We start from the raw sequence: 23,392 nt of genomic DNA, 5'->3' as shown, positions 1-23,392 counted from the left end.
TTGGGATCATAAGGGTCCTCCAAAGGTTCATGTGTTAAAGGTAGAGTTGGGCTACTGGGAAGTGATAGAGCCTTTAAGAGGTGGGGCCTAATGGGAGGCTCTAGGATCCTCAGAGGCATGCTGTTGAAATGAGTCGTGGGACCCCAGATGCTTCCTCTTTCTCTTTCTTGCCATGAGATGAGTGTTTTTGCTTTGCCACCATGTTGCCCACCATGAGGTGCTGCCTTGCCCAAAGCAACAGAACCAATCTGAATCCTCCAAAGCTATGAACCAAAATAACTTTTCTCTTTATACATTTATTTATCTCTCGTATTTTGTTACAGTAACAGAAAACTAATACAGGGTCCTGTAAGAAGAAGAGGGAGGCAAAATATTGAGAAAGAGAGAGAGGTCAGTATGAGAAGGATTCATCCTGACATCACTTCTTTGAACAGGGAGGAAGGGGACTGTGAGCCAGGGAAGGCAGGTGGCCTCTAGGAGCTGGAAAAGGCAAGAAAACAGATTCTTCCCTAGAGCCTCCAGAAAGAACATAATTTTATTGACATCTTAATTTTAGGCCAGTGAGACCCACTTTGGACTTCTTACTCCCAGAACAATAAGCTAATAAATTAGTGATGGTGTAAACCACTAAGTTTGTGGTGATTTGCTTCAGCAGCAGTAGGAAACAATGCACTCTTAGATAAGAACAGAGTGACTGAGGCATGATACATCAGTGTGGCTCATCTCCTGTCATCCATGCTGTTTTAAACTAAGGTTCGCCATTTGATGTTTATAATTAGGTATTTGCAACAGCCTTCATTTTTGAAATGATGCATTATGGCTTGTTTCCAAAGGATACTGTTGGTGAAACAACTTCCTAAACTAACCAAGTTTTATATTGGTCAAAGCTAAGAGTTCTTAAGGCTGTCTCTCAATATTTTGAAGACCCATCCTAACCTAGCCACTTGGCACTATTTCGTTTGTCAGTTGTGATCATGATCATAAAACACAGTTGTATATTTAAGTGGAAATTCTTTTTTGGTCAACAGAGAATCAAAATACAAACTATATGAGATCAGTAGATGTCTGAGGTTACTACCAGGACTCCAGACTTGTGAAGTCAAAAGGGATGTAAAAATGAAGTCTTTTTATAGTTGTGCTTTTAATTAGTATTCACAAAGAAAAAAAGCGCACATTTGACACCTAATAATTCCTAAATTGGTGTGACATTTAATGGGTTACCATAATAGGATTGCCAAATATATATAGGAGGAGCTAATTACAAGGCGTTTAATGTGGAAATCACAACCTTTACAAGATGGTTCGTAGCCAGATTTTTTTGGGTGTTCATCATTGGCAGGAAGAAAAAAATGAGCTCGTTAGGAATAAAGTTTTGTTTGAAGTTTCCAAGTTCTGGTTTTTGGTGTGAGGAGAAAAATTTAGGTCTGTGTAGTTTTTTTTTTTTTTTTTTTTTCCAAATTGCACTAAGAAATGCTTCTATTCAGGTGATCTGGTTTTAATGTTTTCTTTAGCCATGGTTAGATCCTGGTCCTTAACAGTGTGTATGAAGGACTAAGGTACAAGGTAAGGGGAGCATTGATGGGGGAGGGAAGGAAAAGGGTAGAGGTGAGCAGGACCTGAACTGTAGTTAGAAAAGAGAGGTGCCCAGGGTAGAAAATATAAGGAGGTGCTCACCCTCTGGAATGTGGCAAGCTGTGCCTGTACCAGGCAGGATTCTAAGGGTGCTTCTTAAAAGTGCTTCTAAAAAGCGTGAGTGCCTCTGAACTTTTTGCTCCCAAGGAGGCCTCACTTGCCTCAGTAATCTCACCCTGGAGGTAAGGACTTGTTTGATGATGCTATAATGAGGATGTAAGCTTGCCTTTAGCTTAGAAGTCAGACTTTATCCTAGGTCTCCTCGTACATTCAATACCACCCCTCTTTGGAAAACTCTGGACCACGAGAGAGAATTCACAGAAGGCTTAACCTTCGATGGCCCCAGATAATCCAGAATCGAATGCTATACCTCCTAGGAAGCACACCTCCCAAGGCTACCCTGGTCAAGGTTCAAGGCCCACCCTTCAGGAGTGCTGGACCCTACAGTTGGCTCCAGTTGAAATCACACCTTCCATGTGGAATAAAACTTCCCGGAACAGAGATTCACACAGCTCTCCAATATACCTTCTGATTTCAGGAAAACTTTTTCATCATTTTGCTTGAATTTGTTTTGCACACATAGAAACATTTCAAATTTCACAAAATCTGTACGAAATCAGAGTGGTGATGAGGTGAACGTGATATTTTCATCACTGGACATCCTGCCTTTATTGTTTCTGGCTATTGTTCATGGTGTCACTTGCATGAAATACTAACACTACACAGAACAGATATCATGTAGAATTTATTTGGAAAAGTATTCATATGCAATTATGTAGTGGCATACACACAATGCCTTGAACGTGCATCTGATAGCTTAGGCTAGGCGTATGTCTGCATGCCGCATAGCAACAGCTCCGGTATGTGATGCTCTAGGTATTTACAGAGCCAGTGGTCAGGGACCATCCCTGTGATTACATAACAGTGGAAGCTCTCTGGTTAGGACAGTGGCCTTATTAGAAAGGGAAAGCCTCTGGAGTCCAATAGTTGGCATCAGCCTATTTTCTTGCAGAGCTGAGACAGCTTTCTGCTAAGCTTGCAACAAAGGGAAGGAAATGGTTCTCTGGAGCCATTCAGATTTGCCTCTTGCCAGCCACAGGTTTACTGTTCTCTTTAACTGGTTGTAAGCACTTTGGGAGGAACTTTGTGTCTTCCATGGTGCTCTACCTGTGGTTGAATGCTTAGTACATATTCATCGACTGAACGAGTGAGTTCAATCAATACTGATGCCTGCTGTATTAACAAAAAATCCATATAGGTTTTGTGGCAACTTGAAAACATGGGCCATGTCTCCATAAGGGCAAACCCGTATTTTGGCAGAGAACAAATCACTGCATATGGTCGAGGGTGGCTGTTGTATCCAAATGTGGAAATTGGTATCACCCTTTTTCACCAACCCTTTTCACTTTTGTTTCAAAACATTTGTTTCTGCCACTTTGAGAGGAGGAGGTAAGACAGAGGACCTTATTTATCAGCGCATTGAGGTTTCCACTAACTTTCTCTTTAATGCCCTTCTAGTGGTAAAGTTTGTGGGTAAACCATAGCGTTCATTTCAGAAATAACTCTTTTTGTCTAGATTGGGTATTCAGAATAACAGTGGTAGTTGTCATCCTTCTCCTTGGTATCACTAAAACGTCTTTGAACAATGACTGTGTTGGCCCTGTGCGAAGTTCTTATTTAGCCTCCCATTCTATTATCTTTTTTAGCCCATTACCACCAAAGGTGTTCCTTTTATGGGTGAATTCCTTATGCTCCAGAGCTGTCACACGTAGGGATCCTGCTGAGAACCAAACAGGTATTTCTCGTATCTTCCCAGAGTCTCCCAAGTTCGCAGTCATCTTTTCAACTTTATAGTTTCATTCTTTCATAACAGAGAGCTATTCTGGATATTCAAAGGGTGTGTGATTGAAACTCAGCCTGTGCGTATTGGTTAACATTGTATGTGTGTGCCTACATCCTGGCTGCCTTCTTATTGAAGAATTTGTGTAAAGAATTCTATATTTGACTTGTGGGTAAATAGCTTTTGTGTAATCAGAAATACACAAACATATTTCTAAACGTATCTATTTAATTTTGAAACACTAAAAAGCTTACTAAGGAGAGTTGATGATTCTATACCAGAGAATCATTTTCAAACTTGGATACTTTTGACATTTTGGACTCTCATTCTTTGTTGTGGGGGCCTGTCCTGTGCATTATAGGGCATTTTGCAGAATCCTGGCTTCTAACCATCAGATGTTAGTAGCATCTCCCTAACCTCTCTTCCATTGCCCAATTTGTGAGAATGAAAAATGTCTCTGGATACTTCTAAATATCCTGAGTCGGGATGGGGATTGCCCCTACTTGGGGAACTATATTCTAAGCTCAAAGTTAAAAAGCCTTACTGTGCACTAAAACACACATCTGGTGCTTCCTCTTTGGCTCTGCCAGTTGCAAACATTGCCAATACTTTGGTTTTCTGTGTTAGCTATGAGTGATCACTAAGTGCTGTATAATCCTTAGATAAATATAAATATGCACTATTTCTTACTTTCAACAATTTGTAATCAAGATAAGATTTTTTAGTTGACTCTTTAAAAACTGATGATGGTCTTTTGTTGAATGTTTTTATTCCATGAGAGCTCTTTTTTCCCAATGGAAATCATTTAAAATAGCAAAAATAATTTTATGCTTTACAGTCTTTCATTCTTTCAAGCCTTCATAGGAATATAGAATAAACTGGTCCAATATATATCTTTCTTGATTTCTCATGTATTTCTAATTATTTGCTTTTCTCTGTAACAAATAGAGAAGGGTTATAACAGGAAATCATATAGAAAGGGATCCTCAGTCTCTCATTTTATGCTTTTAGGAGAGTGTAAGGAATATAATCACATAAAAAGGCTGAAAAACCTTAAGAAAGGACCGAGAAATAAGTATAAACTAGCCAAAAGTAAAAATTTACCCAAAGTTTTCTTTCTTCATAAATTATCTGGTTAATATTTTTCAAGCTTAATACCTATTACTTTCCTTCTAAAATATTCATAGATCTTTTATATTGATTTTTTTGCATCTTAATTTTTAAAAATGGGAAAATATCTAAGATACCAGTCTGTTTTCATTTAAGACACAACCCTAGGACTATAAGGAAATTTGAAAAGATGCCAGGGCATGAGATTTTACATCCTGCTTCAGAAACTTAGTTCTGTGCCTTAAACCTCTGCTGTCTTGGTCAGGAAATAGATTCTTATTTTTGACTTAAATCTCTCACTCTACAGGGAAGTGTGTATTTGTGGTTGGGTTTTTTTCTCACCCTGCTGTAACTGCAGAATGGCTGTTCCCCTGGTCAACAAATTCAACATTTCTAGAAATTAGAAGAATGTTAATTAAAACTACACTGAGATTTACCTCACTCCAATCAGAATGGCAACTATTAAGACTACAAGAAACAAAAATGTTGGTGAGGATGTGGGGAAAAGGGCACACTCATGCATTGCTGGTGGGACTGCGAATTGGTGCAACCACTCTGGAAAGCAGCATGGAGATTCCTAAAAAAACTAGGAATGGAATCACCATTTAACACAGTTATACCACTCCTTGGTATATATCCAAAGGAGTTAAAATCAGCCTAGTAAATGATGCAGCCATATCGATGTTCATAGAAGCTCAATGTACAATAGCTAAGCTATGGAGCCAAACTAGATGCCCTTCAACAGATGAATATATAAAGAAAATGTGATATACACAATGGAATATTACTCTGCCATAAGAAGAATGACTTTAGGACATTTGTTGGTAAATAGAAGGAATCTGGAGACTTATCATGCTAAGTAAAATAATCAAGTCCCCCTGAACCAAAGGTCAAATGGTCTCTCTGATATATATGGATGCTAACACACAAGGGAGGAGTAGAGGGAAGAATAGAAGTTCATTGGATTAGACAAAGAGAAATGAAGGGAAAGGAGGGCCATTGGAATAGTAAAGACAGTAGAATGAATCTGACATAACTTTTTATGTGTGTGTGTGTGTGTGTGTGTGTGTGTGTACCACATTGAATACACCACAGTGAATCTCAACATTGTGTACATCCACAAGACTGGGATCCTAATTAGAATAAGATATACTCCATATCTATATAAATATGTCAAAATAGACTCTACTGTCATATATAACTAAGAAGAACAAAACCAAAACAAAACAAAATAAAAAAGAATGGCTATTCCCAGCTCTTGAGTTTGAGCCATTCACATTCTTAAAGTAATTTGTTTAAAAATTTCCCTTGGCTTTCTGTCTCCAGATGAGTTGATCCAGATTTCCTTTCCGTTATTTTCATAAACTCCTTCATCATCTGCAGCCCTCCCTCCCTTCCTCTGAGGTCTTCACTTTCCTTTGAATGGCAGATCCCTGAAACCACAGGCCAGGGGGTGCCCAGAGATACCTTGGAAGGTCTATACCTGGAGCACATGTTTAGTGTCCTCTCTTCTCTATCACAAGGCAAAAAGTTCAGCTTCTCTTTGCCTTATAAATACTCCCTGTGTGATGTCTGCTTTCAAACTTTCCAAAGCCCTCGAGTTCACCACCTCTCCCTAAATATACCACTCAATCTTAAAGGTCTGGGAACACAGAAATTATCAGTAAATGAGCTCCTTATTTTCTGTTTGTTTTTATGCTCTGTACACCCTAAAATGTCCTTTGGCTAAAATCAGACTCTCTCCTGGTGCCTTTGTTCCTGCCCCACCTCTGTCTTTCCTTCCCAGCCACCCCCCCCCCCCGCCCCCGGTTTTGATAGCAGCAGATGCCCATGGCATCCTCACCTTCTCTTCCTGCAGTTTTTTTTTTTTTCTAACCAATGGCACCAAGCTATGTTTCAGGACAAAAGCCTCTTGAAGAAGATTTGAGAACTTTTGATCCAGCTGTGACCCCTTTGAAAAACCAACTCAGGATGCTCTTTATTGCTGGTTGTCTTATTTGCTATTATCTCTACTCTACCTCAGTTTCCTTTATTTAGAAACTGTGCACTGACCTGATTGAAATATTCTTAGCCCACATGCATTCACAGCGGCGCCAGCATTTGAAGCAGGACTTGACTTGTTGCAGGATGCCTGGCCGAGACCTGGAGGGGTCTGAGCCACCCAGCACACTCGGCTGAAGGAAACTGCAGGACTGGCAGGAAGGTTTAACCAATCTTTGAAGTCATTTTTCTTCTTTCAAATTAATCCAATATTTGATTTTAAAGGCATATTCTAAATGCAATATAGTATCCTGAATTGGCTCCTGGGACAGAAGAAGGATATGGGTAGAAAAACTGGCAAAATCTGATGAAGATTGGAGTTTTATTAATAACAATGTGCCAGTGTCAGCTTTTTAGTTGTGACAAATACACCTTGCTAATCTTAAGATGCTAACATTAGGAGAAACTGGGTGAAGAGTATATGGGAATTCTCTTATATGTGCAACTTTTCTATGAATCTGAAATTATTCCAAAATAAAGTTGTTTTTAAGCAATAGCATATCTCCCCCCGCACACCCCCCCCCCCCGGGATTAAACCCCGGGCCTTGTGCATGTGAAACAAGTAGTCTACCAACTGAGCTATATCCCCAGCCCTCATGTCTTTTTCTATAAAGCAATTTGAGTTACTCCCCTGTATATTTTTGGTGGTCAGAATATTAAGGACTTGATTCAGAGAAAAATATGAACATAAAGTGCAGCTTTAATATGCAGAAAATAATTATTGAGCCTCTAGCTCATTTATACCCTTAATGACCATACCTAATCATTAGCGTCCTTGCTTATGCTATGTCCCCTATCGTATGTTCTCCGCTTATCTGTAAATTATTTACTCATTTATGTGATGCTTCATTCAATAATCATTTATAAAACCAAGTATTGAGCTTAACCCTGAGGGGGAAAGAGATAAGCTTCTCATCACTGCACTTACATTATTTAATAGGTACCTTTCTGTATGTTTATTCCCCAGGACTCATGGTTCCCACCCTCAAAGGGCACATAGCTCTGGGGAATAAACATACAGAAAGGTACCTATTAAATAATGTAAGTGCAGTGACAAGAAGTGGACACAGCAGTTTTAGTGGAAATAAAGCAAGCCTGAGGGATTATCATGAAAGCAACCCGAAGGTGACCCGTGTCTCTTTCAGGATGAGTAGGAGTTAGGACAGAAGTACGGAAGACATATGTCGGTAGGAGTCCACTGTACAAGGAGCATCCAGCAACGAGGGAGCTACAAGCTTTTTGGCACAACATGAGCAGAGATTGGAATGGGCAGAGAGTGAAATGAGATGAGGCTGGGAAGATGGGAGCCTGTCTTAGGGCCATCGGGACTAGGAGAGCTTTTTGTTGCTGGACAAGGCTGAGGTTTCACCCTTTATACCATAATGAGCTGGAAATAGAAGAACAGCAAAAGAAAAAGACCAGAGCATTTCATCATCCCTTTATTTCCCATTAATTACAGTGGCTCAGATGTTTCCTAGAAATGTGGCTAACTCCAAAGGAGTGTTCATGAAATGAAAGGAGTTGCTGGCTTTATGAATAGCTCTTGGGCTTTTAGCTTTTACCCTAGTAGCTGGAAACAGTGTTTTCTTTTTAGAGTTTACTTAAGTAGTAAGGTCAATAATGATTTCTGTGTAAATCCTAATGCAGAAGACAATTATTTTCTCACCCTCGCAAAAGAGTGAAAATAAATCTTTTGATTTTATTCATAGGGCAACCAATCTTGAAATGCTGTCTATTTTTAAAAACCCTTGTGATGAAACATGAGAAGTTCTTATCTAAATGAGTGATGATTTGCTTTTTAAAAAATGTTCTCACATTGTTGATCATGCTTGAATTGAGGCTAAGAATAAAAAGTGCATCTGAATAATTTTTATTGATGCAGAGTCCTCAATTTTTGGAGAAAATTATTTTTTTTTTAATCTGGATCTGTTGCAATTCCTGGAGGCTAGTGAGTAGGTTTGATAGTATGAGTGTGTGTGTGTGTGTGGGGGGAGAGGGCAGCACACACCCATGCGTGGAAAGACAGGATGAGGTAGATACCTTCACAGAGCTAGATTGTATTGTTTAGAATAAAGTTATTTAAAAGTGATCTGGCTATATCAGGTTTACTCCATTGCATTGAACATGAACTTGATGTAAGAAGTTGAGTATTCTTTCAGTGAACAGTTTCATTAGATTACTTCATTATGTAAATGACATATCCCCATTTCCAGTCAGGGAATGCTTGAAATCCAGTTCTTCTTACTCCAGCCTCTCTGGTTGGTTTCTTCTGATTTCAATCCTAGTTAGTAATCTTTACCTGCTAAGCCTAATATCAATGATGTTGTAAAGAATAACCACTTATTAGCTAAAGACCTTGCCTGTATATCATACAACTGATGGGAAGGAGTAAATCAGCTAAACCTGACCGGTATTCTATGCTACAAAGTATAAAATACATTTGTGGTTTTTCTCTCATATTATTATTTTCTTTTTTTATTTTGAATTTTTTTCACTCCACATTTTTTATTGGTGCATTATAGTTGTACATAATAATGGGATTTATTGTTATGTATTTGTACATGCACACCCACATTGTCATTTTCTTTAGGACCCTGAATTGAAGAGAGCAGTGTTTTCTCAAGATTTGCAAATACGTGGCTTTGATGATCAACAATTTCCTTCTTAAGATTATGAATTGTGCCAGGTGTGGTGGCACATGCCTATAATCCCAACAGCTCAGGAGGCTGAGGCAGGAGGATCATGGGTTCAAAGCCATGATCCTCCTGCAAGTTAGGGAGGCCCTAAGCAATTCAGTGAGACCCTGTCACTAAATAAAATACAAAAAAAAAAGGGCTGGGGATGTGATTCAGTGGTTAAGCACCCCTGGATTCAATCTCTAGTACCATCCCCATCCCCCCCAAAAGATTATGAATTGCTCTCCTAAGCTACAGAGAAAGTTGGATCTTTTAGTTTGAAAGATGAGTATGCACATGGAAGATGTGTGTTAGGTGGAATACACATTTTGTATTATCTGTAGCCTATGAAAAACTGTAAATTGAAAATAAAGCACATTAACAGTGGAGTGACAATGGGTCACAAGCTACTGACTGGTGAAAACCTCAATTTGGGGGAAGGAAATGACAATTATAGGTATCCTAGGCCTGGTGCTAAGCTTTCTGTTTTCCCCTTCTTTAGAGAATTGGTTGACCATTTTAGGTTCATCTGCAGACCTATATTATACTTAAGAGTCTGGATGGCATGCACTTGAACCGTGCTGAGAGGCTGACAGCCAAAATGAGCTGGACCTTGTTCATGCTTCATTATTTGATTGCAGACTATGGGATAGTATTCTGCTGCTTCTTTTTAGAAAAGTCTGCTTTACATTTGAAAGGGTTTCATTGCCAGGTAGTGCATAGGTTTCAAGTGCAGATCTTTCTACACAGCTAGTAATTCTGGAAGCCAAAGAAATATATTTACTTTCATTTCTCTCTTCAAGTTATTTCTATCACTGTCTTTTTGAGTATGTTAAAGTTTACTAACTTATGGGATATGTCTTGGAATTTTACCCCATCTGGTTAGTAAAAGAAAAGAGGAGCTTAACTAATACCACACTTATTATGACAATAATCAAAACTGGACTTAGCATAGTTGTAGCATTCGTAAATTACACGGCTGTTACTCAATAGTGGGAGAGGTCGTTACTCAATTTTGATTGGCGGAGGAGTAACTGTGGCTCCATTTCAGCAGATAAATACTGAGGATTTGAATCTTTAGTAAAATGACAGCTGGAGGAATTCCCAGCTGCACATGTAACTGGAAGTGCTTAACTACCCAATTAATTATGAATGGATGGATTCAGTGAAACATACCATTCAATCTGCTTGTGCAGTGGTAGTTTTGAAAAATTGGAGGCAAGTATTTTTCTCTAGTGAATGTAACTCTGAGTGGCTTGTAAAATGCTATACATTCTTGGGAGTAATGCAAAGAAATGCTTATCCCTTCTTCCTTGTCTTTCTCCTGTTTTCCTAAAAATAGTCGTTATATCCCTACCACGTGCCAAGCCCACATTGGAGAATTAAAGATGAAAAAGCTACACTACCTGCCCTTGAGTACTTGTTGTCAGAAAGGTGAAACCGTGCAATTGATGCACCATTTGGAGTTTGCCAGATGGGCAAGGAATAAAGGTGCTTTTCAAATACAGTCAAGACCCCATACAAGTGTGTCCGAGCATCTTGGACTATGTGTTGCACATGGAAGGAAGCATGTTTTAAAAAGTGTGAGAAACATACTATGGTCAGAGCATGCTGGAGGAGAAAGAGAAAAGATAAACCTGGAGGTTGATAGGGACAGTTTAAAATGTTATTTTGATCATGTGTCTCGTGGTTTTGTTTCTGTTTCAAAGTGAATGAACAGACATTTTCCTATTTTTATCCTAAGTTGATGTTGATGAAATGAAGTGGAATGGGACAAATATTTTGAGTTGATCTAGTACACATTTTATCCAATCTTAGTAAATACACATGGATCACAAATTCAGCATTCAAGGGCAGAACCAGGTCAAACCCTGGCACAGGAAACCACTTAATTTCTTATCTGGAAATTTTCAAATGGCTAGAAGAAACATGGCTAGAAATCCTTTAAGAAAGAAATTTAAAACTTCCCATTGGAAAAGAGAAACTATTAACAATTATTTTAACCAGGTAGCAGCAACTGAGAGTCCAAAAGAATGATCTCTCTAGACATCTGTATAAATGGAGGAACATTTCATATAATGAGATAAAATTGGATGAAAAGTGTGATGGATTTTTAAAAATTTCTCTTCTCACTTCATATCACAAAGTTGTTGGTGGCTGAGGAGATTATGCAAAGCCACAAAACAGGGACAAGCAAAAGATCAGGATCAGGGAAAATATAAATTAGGATATATATATATATATGTGGTGTGTGTGTGTGTGTGTGTGTGTGTGTGTGTACACACACACACACACACACACACACACCACATACACACACACACCAAGAAGACGGTAGAATTTAGCTCTAAGCTTTTTGGTGTCTGAAGCAAGAACCAAAATATAATTAATTATGGGCATCTCATTCATAGAGAGAAAATACCCTAAGACAGATGATTATCCATAACACAAGGTTATAATACTTGCAAAAAGCCTTTCTTCATTGAGAGATCCAGGTATAAGCTAATTACAGGTTCAGACTTCCATGCTTTGAGGAGTACTTTCCCTGGGGTTTCAGGTCTCCCTGTCACTAATGTGAGCACTTCCAGTGTTCTTCATGCATGATGCACTTTCGCTACACTTTTTCATGGAGGCTTAAATTAAGATTCATTAAAAAACAAGTGATAACAGTTTCAACTCCAACTATTTTATTCTTATGAGGACTGCTCTTCTTTGCCAGTAATTCCTAACGATTTGTTTTCTGGTAAAATTTGTGTGTTCTGCAAGTGTGTGTTTCATTTCTTTCATATTCAGCATCTTTACAGCATTTCATGCTAAATGGTGATAGGTTTTGTTGTATTCCAATTTTGTAGTGGAGTAATAGGATTTGCAGTAAAGCCAAGTGCCCTGGAATTCATTTGGGAAAACAATGATTGCTTAAAATGAGAGAGGCTTGCATTTCCAATTCTTATTCTCCATATAATCCCAGCCTCCACCCAGGAAGTCATTTTGCTTGTCCATCATTGTCAATTTTTATGCTCTTTGGTTATAAATAACTTTTGGAACAAGTACCAGATCACATTTCAATAGCAATTTTCAAAACTCAAGTATCTTATTTTAATCTCATAATATTGTAGATGATATTGTCTTAAACCCACAAGGCTTAAATTGTTGAAGAATCTTTTTCACAAAACATTGACTTTAATAGTAATAATTTTCTGGACTTGTTAGATAACAATATGTTTTTAAGCCTTCCCACCTTGACTGTGTTCTTTATCGTTAGCTCTGATATTTGGTTTTCCTTGCTTCATCTAAACATCAGAAGATAGACAAAATGTTCAGCATTTGTTGCTGGATTTAACACAGTTTTTAAAACGTTATGAAAAATACTAAAGTCTTCAAGTTGAAAATGATTCAATTAAAAGATGTATTTTCACCCTCTTTTATCACCTTTATACAGCATCTAATATAATGATTAGCACATACTGAGCAATCAGTAAATTTTTTGCATCCCCCATATCCCATCAACCATTTTCATATCTTTTTTGGAATATGTTTCTGGTTTACTGCTTCTTCTCTTTTCCTGCTGTCATTACCCTATCAATTTCCCAGTCACTGTCTGACTGTAATTTTTCACACTTCCAGACAGATCTCCCAGATGCATCCATTTCAGTCTGAAACTCTCATTCATTTACTTAAGTGCAGCATCAGCCATCCACTCCCAGCCATATGGTTGCAGACACTTCCTCCTGGCTTTCCTGATCCACATTTTTTTCTACTCTACAATTTTATTTGCAGCTAAGGCTCAACATCAGTCTCTGAACTTCTCATTCTTCAATGCATGACGCAAGGTACTGCTTTCATGCCTGCATGTGTGCTCTTGATAGGCCTTGGCAACACGACTGTGACCTCAACAGATAGATCATGAAGATGCAAATCAAACTCTACCTTATTCAGGGGTCTTCCTGGGTGTGATTGCCTCAAGACTGACCTCTGCCTTCTTATGACTACAAAGTCGGTTGCCCTCAATTCTGACCTTAGATAAAATAGATAGCACTGAATCACTTTGTTTCGTGAGTATACATCCCATCTCCCCATCATGAGCATAAGCTGTTTAAGGGCAAGCAAGACATATGCCTTTTGCTTCTTCAGTATCCACCCCTGTACTGACTATGCAGTGGTCAAAATTCATCTCTGCAAACATACCCTTTATTTTCCTACCCTTTAGCTTTACTGCCTGCCATCCTGAAAGCCCTGCCATCTCCCTGAGTCCTTCTATTCCCTTGAACAGAATTAGCCTGTCCTCTCCTACTTGCTGATTGGTTTTGTATTTTTGTAATAGTGCTTCTCATTCTCTCCTCCATAATGTGGTTATTTACGTAATCATCTGCTCTATTAGATTATGAGCTCTCGTTAGGCAAAGATCATGTCTTATTTATCTTTGTGCCTGCTGTTTCACTTAGCATAGGCCTCATACATACTAATTTTTCAACACATGTTTGTCTATTTGAATTGCATTTAGGAGACAGTCAGACCTGACCTGGTGCTGTTAGGGCACTGAGTGTGATTGGCATATGGAGGGCCAATTACCAGCTCTGTCCTCTCAAGGTCCCTAGAACCAGGCAACAGTTATCAGTTAGTTTCACCTGGTATGTATAAATGTGTGTGTGTGTGTGTGTGTGTGTGTGTGTGTGTGAGAGAGAGAGAGAGAGAATAAATAACAGAAGGAATTCTTTTATTTGTAACCTAATAAAGATAATAAAATACTTGGTAAGAATGACATGCTATACTGTAGGGTTGGACTGAGTGGCTAAGCAAAATTTCACTAAAGTATAGGAAGGAATCTGCAGAGATGTGACTCGTAGTCCCTCATCCATTGAAGTTGGTAGCACTCTTGCTTTGGAGAAGATAAGGAAACTATCTCTTTGTGTCTGCATTAGCCTGAAGTGTCCTTTAACGTACTGAGTCTCCCTAAGTCAAACTTCTTGAACTTGACTCTCTTGTTCCCATGCTGAATGCAGAGTTGCATGCAACACTGGAATGACAGGAAGGGCTCTCATCTACTTCCACTTGCTAAATACTGGCTGGATTTCTTATCTTCTTCTCCATGGGCCTCTCTGAGCTTTGTTATGGAAACATGGAAGGAGTTTCATATCTGAAATATTGGTGGGAGGAGAACTTTCAGGATGAGCCCACTGAGGAAGAAGTTTTCCTACTGAATGGACATCCTGCTTCTTTTGTTTTGATTAGAACCCCTCACTTCTCTTCTCCGTCCTCTGTCCTCACCTAGATTTGGATTTTGCCCTATGATCACATCAAATACAACTACAGGAGGAAGACAGCCCAGAGCAATCCCAGTTGGTGGGAGCATCACTCAGTCATGCCACGGTGCTCAGAGTAGAGAGTAGGTCAGGAGCCCAAGCTTTGTATGTAGAGGACAGCAACTTCTTTTTTTTTAAAGAGAGAATGAGAGAGGAGAGAGAGAGAGAGAGAATTTTTAATATTTATTTTTTAGTTCTCGGCGGACACAACATCTCTGTTGGTATGTGGTGCTGAGGATCGAACCCGGGCTGCACGCATGCCAGGCGAGCGCGCTACCGCTTGAGCCACATCCCCAGCCCAAGGACAGCAACTTCTTCATGTTGCCCTCTGACCAGACAACAGAAGAATCTAGAAGAACTGACCCTCTTCTAGCTTATTCCCTAAGAGGTGATGCCTACAGGCAGAACAATTATGGAGGAATAAAGCCTAAGTTTCATTTTAGTCTATATCTTTAATGGTCTCAGAGTTCTCACTATAGCATTTGATTCCTACTCACTTTGATTAAGCTTTATATCTCTAACCATTTTTTTTAACAGAAGGGTTAAAAACAGCAAATTGGCCTCCCCCAAGAAACAAAGAGCCAATCTATAAACCAGTGCCACCCTAACCTGTGTGGAGGGGTTCCTCAGTAGAGCAATTGCACTGGTGAGTCCATGATCCCACACGGCTCCACAGTTAGGTTAAGATGCTCATTTCCAGGAAGGAGAGTGAGCACTGAAAGCTTAAGGGTCTTGGCCAAAACCAAACGGAGTCAGCTTGGATTCCACCCAGGCTGTCTACCTACAAAGCCCTACTCAGAACTGCTTATTCAGTGCCAGCTCTCACATGAATAATGGCCTTCTCTCCTTATATTTCCTAATGAAGAATAAAGGTGATTAGAGGAAATTAAGTCATAATAATTGTCCCTGACTCATTTCAGTCGGTAATTTGATTCTTTATACTTTATTTTATTTTTTTGGTTCCCCAAAAGTTTTAACAACAACCACAAAAACAAATGTGGGTTTCCTATCTAACCACTTTGAATATATTAATGAGTGAAGAGATAGGCCTGAAGGAGAAGGAGAAGGAGAAGATGTACAAGTTTGATAATCAGATCATTAGTAATTGTTGATTGTGTGTGTTTTGATATCAGCTCAAATGAATGCTCCCATCAACAAGTACTGGGAGACCAATCCCTGACTCTAGAGAAACTGTCTTTAACAAAAGACCTCAGAGGACTCTCCGAAATCATCCAAGAGATGCGTTTGTTTCAAATGCAAGTCTTAGCTTCACCAGCTGATGGCTAACTTTGGCATGCAGTTTAACCTTCCTGTAAGTCCTCAAAATAACTTTGGGGAAATCAAGATAATGTCCTGGAGAGAACATAGCAAGAACAGTAATGCAAATTCAGTCTAAATGCAGACAGAGAGAGATATTAAGATTTTTTAAATGCCTTTAACATCAGTGAACTGCCAACAGTGCCTACCAGCATCTCAGCTGGGCATGGTTATTAGCTCATTAGCAAAGTCTTTAGAGGGGCTCTGCCCAGGGTTCACCGAGCTTTGTCAACTTCATGACCTTGGGCATTCAACGTGGTGTTTCTAAGCCTTGTTTACATCAATGCAGATAATGAACTGCACTCTTAAGTTTTTATGGTGACTAAATTAGATACCATTGGTAAAGTGCTGCTTTATTCTGATCAAAGTCTCATTTCCTAGTTCCAAAGGTTGATGAACTAAGAATAAGTTCCTGGGGCTGAGACTGTGGCTTAGCAGTACAGCGCCCACCTAATACGGGTGGGGCCCGGGTTCTATCCTCAGCACCACATAAAAATAAAGGTACAACTAAAAAATAAATATTTTTTTAAAAGAATAACTTCTTTTCCTCTAACATAATAAGCTCTAACTCAGAGAACAGAGAATTAGCAGATAGAAAGTCAGAAAGCAAGCCTTGCTTCTGTCTCCTCCTACTTCTGACCTGATCAGAGAGGAAGAGCATCACTCAAGGAACAGAATAGATTTGAGTTACTGCCAACTCCAGATGGGGTTGGTCCCTGCTGATGGGATGTGTGTGCATTGTGTAGTGTTTATGAAGGCCCCCAAGGGTTAAGGGGGGCTAGCAATGCTGAGGGACAGAGTGACTCTTGAGTACCTTTGCTGGAAGGTTTCGTCTTTCACGTAAGAAACTAGGAGTAGCTATATCTCCTGGGGTAGCAGAACACAAGGGATCCACCACACATGCAAATACTTTCAAACTGCTCACCATTTTATAAATGTAGTTCACAGTACCTAAAGTGAACTACTGCATTAAGTTGCATTAGTCATTTTTTTAATAGAGACCTACAGCTTCACAAATTTAAGACGTAAGTGATCAAAGAGAAAAACTCCATTATCATAGCCATTGTCTGGGCCCCCAGGAGCCTGTCATTGGGGAATATTTTTTTCCCTAAAGAACATTATTAATAGAAGTACTTTAAACTAACCGTAGAACATAACAAGTGCTTAATAAATAATAATGGCTATAATTTGTGATGATGATTACTATATTTGATGCTACCTATCGGTATCACTATTTTGAAGTCAATGTAGGTAATTTCAAGGTACGTAACTTCATAAAAATATTTATTCATTTTAAATATACAACATACGTATAATATTAGTTTCTTTTTTAAAAAAAGTCTCAAAGTAAAAATTCAAACTATACAGAAGGGTATAGAATGAAATTCATTATTTATTTCCTCCTCAATAGACCTACAGTGTATTTATTTTAACACAATTAAAAACAATCTACTAGATTGTTTTGCAATTTGATCTTGTGACTTTACAATTTTACATTTCATTACTTAGTGTGTTAGTCACCTTTTTGTCACTGTGACAGCATACCTGAGAAAAACAATTAAAGTAGGAAAATTTTATTTTGGCTCCTGGTTTCAGTCCAGGGTCACTTGGCTCCCTTGATTCTGAGGTAAAACATCATGCTGGGGAGGTTGTCACTGAGCAGAGATGTTCGTCTCACAGTGGTTGGAGAGCAGAGAACAAGAGAGAAAGGGGCTAGGACAAGACACAGTCTCCAAGATTACACCCCCAAGGACCTTCTCCCTTCAACTAGGTCCCACCTAGTACAGTTTTCACCACCTCCCAATAATGCCTTCAAATTATGAGTCCATCAATAGATGAATCCATTGATAAGATCAGAGCCCTCACAACCCAATTACTTTCCCCCAAAAAAAGCCCCAAGTGTGAACATTGCTGACTGGGGACCAAGCTTTCAACACATGAGCCTTTGGAGGACATTCCAAACTACATCACTTAAAGTTCTACCTCATGTTTTTTTAATGTCTGTACACTATTGTGGTGTAGGAAGGAGCTCTACTTTTTAAAATCATGTCTTCTGTGGGTAAACATTTAGGTTCTGAGTGTTTTGCTAGGTCAAAAGACAAATTCAGCTTAAAGATCTGTTTGTCTTTTATATGCAATTCTAGAATCAAGCAACACCTCAAAACTAGTCCAATGAGCTGAATCAAGGAATTGGCTTCATAGGCAGAAAAGGGCTGAAGAAAGTAGAAATAGCAACCAGGTATGGTGACACACACCTGTATTTTTTGACTCCAGCTGCTCTTGAGGCCCAGGCAGGAGGACTACAAGTTTAAGGCCAGCCTGGGTAACTTAGTAAGACTGTCTCAAAATAAAATTCAAAGGGCTGATGATGTAACCAGTGGCACAACACTTGCTTAGCATGCACAAGTCCCTGGTTTCAAACTCCAATACCCCCGCCCCCCCCCCCCCCCCCCCACACACACACACACAAACGAAAACTAGGAACAAAAAGCAGACTGGTCAATTTGAAGTTACTTTATTTGAAAAGGTTAAAGCACAGAGGACTTCCTTTCCATGGCAGCAAAAGCTGGCCTGTTCAGGAATTTGGCTCTCATCTTTCTCTTGATTTCTCTGGTCTGACAAACAACTTAGTTTCAGTCTGGTGACCTGAAGTGTCAACTTAGGGACTCTGTTGTACCTCGTGCAGGAGCTGAGTCCAAACCAATGACCTTCCGTAACTTTTTTTCTTTCATTTTCTCTTTCTCCTCCTCTCCACCCCTCCCCTCCCCATCCCCCTTATATGGTGTCTTGCTATGTTGAACAGGCTGGCCCTTGATCTCCTGGGTTCAAGGGACCTTCTGCCTCAGCCTCCTAAGTAGCTGGAACTACAGGGGTATACCTCAGCACCCAGCTGACCTCGTATAAATATTAACAACTCTCATTAACAATATGGCCGTGAATATTCTTGCATATACATTTATACATACAAATTTGATATAGGCTTATCTATGGGATGAATGTCTTCAAATAGAATGACTCAGTTGTTTTTGCATAATTACCACCAAAATTATTAAACCAATTACATTCTTACCACTCATGTAAGTGACAGTTTTATTGTGTTTTCACTAGTACTGAGTATTATCAGATGTTTTGATCTTTGCTAATCTAATAGGTAAAAGATCTATCATATTTTAATTGACATTTCTTAGGAAAGAGATTGAACATCTTTTTAATGTGTTTCGGGTGTATTCTTTTTTCTTTTTCTATTTCCTTACTGTTTTTATCCTTTCTTATATGGGTGAGTGAAGAGATAGGGTGTTTGTCTTTTTCTTATGAATATGTTAGAGCTCAATGAATACAAAGAACATTAAACCCAGGTTACTTAGGTGACAGTCTGTTCTTTTTTGTCAGTTTCATTTTGACTATTATGTTTTCTCCCAGATAAATGTTAAAAGTTTTTACGTAGTCAAATTTCTCCATCTTAAAAAAAGTCTGAACATTTTGGCATGCTATTTTAAATCTTTAGCCATAGTTTCTTCTAGTGTTGGTGTGTGAATTGTACCTTTAAATCCCTTCTTCTGAAATTCAGTTTGTAATAAGGAATGAAATAGGGATTTTTTTTGTTTTGTTTTTTGCCAGTTATCTAGCTAAGTGTCCCAGCATTGTTTATTGAACAATCACTTTTTCCCTATTGATTTGAATTGTTTCCTACATCATATAGTAATCTTCCATGTTAGGGGTTGATTTGCACGTTCTATGCTATTTCACTGGTTCATGCTAGTGCCAAACATTTTTCATTTTTATTACTTTAGAATATATTTCAATACCTATTTAAAAGGATAATTTCCCTTTTTCTTTTTAATATGTTTTCTGAGCAATTTCTGAAAATGAATTTTTTCAGTCAACTCTCACATCCTTCACTCAGGTTAAAATTGATTTTGCCTTTCACGGATCTTTCCAGCATGTTACCAGCAGCAGTTGGAGGCAGGAGGATGATGCTCCCCTTGTAAGTTCCCTCCCTGTCCCCTGAAGCCATCTCATTTACTGTTTCATCCAAGAGGTATCTTTGAGCTCCTATGAGGTACAGGGCTTTGTGCCGGAAACTCTGGGCACCACTAAACCTACTGTGACACAACCCCTGCCTGAAATGATGCTTGACTCTGGTTGCCACTGTATCTTTAGCTTCCTAGGGAATGTATTTCTGGTTTTGGGGGGAGTAGTGTTGGGGACTGAACCCAGGTCCTCACACGTGCTTATTAGCACATGCCCTAGCACTGAGCTGCACCCCACACCCAGCACTTCTGTTCTGGATGACACACCTGGATTCCGTTAGCTGTATGCAGGTATTCCCTTAATGAGAAACTTGAACCAGTGAAAACATCATCCTGAAGAATTATTTAAAGATGGCCTTTCATCAGACAGTTCCTGGGGCTACAAAGCTCACACAGGAAAGGTTCAAGTTTGTCTTCTCTTCTGAAACAAGCTGTATTACTCTTCCCCTTGATAGAAGGAAAAGTCTTTTTTTTTTTTTAAGACTCTGTAGTGATTGCCCAAAGCTACTTTTAGGAGAAACATGTCTACTGTTGTCACATCTCTAATCTGACTCTCAGAAAAATAGGCCACAAAGTAAAAGTAGTCTTTTGAGGCAGCTTTGTAAAATGCTCTGGGGGCGAGTGTAGGAAGGAAGCACTTCAGTCATTCACCTTTCCAGAAGAGCCACAGAAATCCACATTTACCAGAAACTATTAGTTGCCCCATGGTGTGCGGCACTGCTTCTACCAGCAGCACAGCCAGGATTTCCTGAGAATGCTGTTGCTTCCTTGTGCATGTCTCTGCTGGAACTAGATTAGTGCAGCTTGAGACGCTGCCCTTGGAAGAAGGCCTTGTCCTGTGGTTGATGCTTCCACGTACCAGTGCTGGGATCAGCCAGGTGGAGTGGCCCAGTCACTCACCTGTGTCACATTGTCAGAACCTCTCACAAAGATTTGACTGCTCTGGTTCCCAGTTGGCTGCTCAGTGGCTCATGATGTCATTCTGTGGCCTGTAACTAGTAAGGCTTGACTGCTTGAGGCCACCTTTTCCCAGCAGGTGGTCACTTTCCCTTTCCCAGAAGTCAGGATCCTCAAACTCATCATCCCTAGCATGAAAAAAGAGTTCTTGTTCGTCTCAACTTGTTCGTCTTTGGTCTCACAGGTGAATTGTTGCTTGTGCTTATTGATAACAGCACTTCTTACATCTACAGCATCGTGCACTGAATATCAAGGCAGTTTTTGCCAAGTTGCATTCATATAAAGTAATCTTTGTTCTTCGCCCATGTATTAGGTTAAACCATGAGGTTCAACCCAGTATAGAGGGAACTATCCTGCTACCACCATCTCCAGTGCTTTTGTCATGATAGAAGAGATGTCTCTCCAGAGAAGGGAGTTCCCAAGGGGGAGAGGAATTTTGCCTCAGGATCTACAGTTTTCTTGGCATCCACGATGGAAAGGAATTTCAAAATGCAGCAGCGAAGGCATAGAAAGAGATTTATTTACGAAGTAGATACACATTTGAGGAAGAATGCAGGCGAGAGTAAGAAACCTCTCCTTGAGTTAGGGGTCCAATACTTATAGAGAGGTTGTAGTTAGGGGCCAGGCCGGAGTTGGGGGCAGGGTGGAGATGCACAGTTTCATGCAAATTTTCCCTGTAGTTGCATATTTCCCTCATTTTACAAGGGCATGGCAGAGGACATGTTGCTCAAGACTTACAGCCGTGCTTTCTGCAACTCAATGACTTGCGGATATTTCCTTTGAGACTCAGTACACCTGCCCCCCCTTGGTCCTGGGGATTGAACCCAGAGATGCTTAACTTCTGAGTCACATCCCTAGCCCTTCTTCTTCTTTTTTTTTTTTTTTTTTTTGAGACAGGGTATCCCTGAGTTGCTTGGGGTCTTGTTAAGTTGCTGAGGCTGGCCTTGAACTTGTGATCCTCTAGCCTTAGCCTCCCAAATTGCTGGGATTCTGGGCATGTGCCATCACACCTGGCTATATCTCTGTCTTTACCCTAAATTCCCGTCTCAGCTTAATTTACAAATCCACTGGTGCCTGCATCTCAGCTTCTTTCCCAGAAGTATCTAAATAGTCATGGCTGGTATAGATTCCCTTCCATTTCTGTCTGGGTATTTCTGTCACCTGCTTCCTTATACTTGTGAAGTCAATTAAAATTCTTCTGCTATTATCTTCATGAATGACCTTTGAGAGAAATACCTCTCTGAAATCAGCACAACACATAGGATAAGTTATCAACTTTTCTAAATGATTATTATTTCCTTTTAAATAAATTATATAAAATCATTATGATAGAACCCACTACTTTGTATTCTATTTATGAGAACATTCATACAAATCTTGTGCTTTACTTTTTTACTAAAATGTGAGTTTATATATAATTATCCTTTAATTATGAGGTAATTTGTAAATCAGTAGTGAGAACATAACTGGAGGAGGTACACTTAAAAAGAAAACTCTCAAAGGTACCTTAGAATCATCACCAGTATCTAAAATGCTGAGGAAAAAAACATATCATTTAGGTAGAAGCTTAAAGAAATCACAAGCCAAAACCTTATAGTCTAGAGATAGCTTGTGAACTCAGAAATAGTAAAACATATCTTTTGAAAAGCACTCTGCAGTTCACTTTCCAGAATCTCAGGCTGGCATTAACTTGTCTTCTCAGAAATATATTTTCAACCGTTCTTTGTTCTGCTAGGGTGCTGGGAATGCACGCATTACCCAGGGCTCTGGATTAAGGCATTAGAAAGCCACACTTTTAAAAAGCAACCCATGTTATGAGGATGGGGTTGTTAATAATTAACATTGCCATAATTAAGCACCACCTTGATCAGTGAACCAGATACCCAAGACTGTGAAATCATGAAACAAAGATAGATTCTGATGGAGTGTGCATCTTTCTTTCCACAAACTGGAGGTCCTGTTGTGCCCCGCACTCTACAGGCCTATGTACTTGGAGACGAAGTAGGGACCTTAGTGGGTCCACTAGCAAAGAGCTCTACACCTGCTTGGTGAAGGGTGTGAAGGAGAAAAAAGATTATTTGCCAGAAAGGGAGGAGCGGACCTGTAAAGATAAAGGTTGCCTAAGAACCTGAGGGCACCCTTGGGTCTGAGGCTTTCACCCAGCTACCCTGGGAACTCTGAGAAAGTCATCAAGGAAGGTCTGTGTTCCACTGAAGAAAGAAATTGAGGAAGACCTCAGAAGATGGAAATACTTCCCATGTTCTTGGATAGGCAGAATTAATGTTGTCAAAATGGCATACTACCAAAAGGGTTAACAGATTCAAAACAATTCCCATCAAAATTCCAATGACATTCTTCATAGAAGTAGAAAAAACAGTCATGAAATTCATTTGAAAAGCAAGTGGCCCAGAATAGCCAAAGCAGTCCTTACTGAGAAAAGTGAAACATGAGGCATCACAATACCAGACCTTAAATTATACTACAGAGTTA

At 39.4% G+C, this 23,392-nt stretch overlaps 1 protein-coding gene and 1 long non-coding RNA gene across 11 annotated transcripts in view; one reads left to right on the top strand and one right to left on the bottom strand.

Moving 5' to 3' along the window:
• The window catches only part of LOC308630847, a 499,668-nt gene that overhangs the window by 369,785 nt on the left and 106,491 nt on the right, over nt 1-23,392 (bottom strand). For 3 of the 10 annotated variants that reach the window (XR_014018047.1, XR_014018050.1, XR_014018052.1), the window contains one exon: nt 20,846-21,030. The exons of the other annotated variants lie outside the window; for them this stretch is intronic. This is a non-coding gene — a long non-coding RNA (uncharacterized lncRNA). The remainder of the gene's footprint in view (nt 1-20,845; nt 21,031-23,392) is intronic. 10 annotated transcript variants of the gene reach the window in all.
• CACNB4 (calcium voltage-gated channel auxiliary subunit beta 4) overlaps nt 1-23,392 on the top strand; it is a gene marked incomplete at both ends in the record, with an annotated part of 129,357 nt that overhangs the window by 51,881 nt on the left and 54,084 nt on the right. The gene's annotated exons all lie outside the window — the stretch shown is intronic.

The sequence above is a fragment of the Spermophilus citellus genome (genome assembly GCF_964194105.1).
Source record: "Spermophilus citellus genome assembly, chromosome: 11".
Lineage (NCBI taxonomy): Eukaryota > Metazoa > Chordata > Mammalia > Rodentia > Sciuridae > Spermophilus > Spermophilus citellus.
Note: the sequence above shows the minus strand (reverse complement) of the source record. Positions and strands in the feature narration are given on the sequence as shown.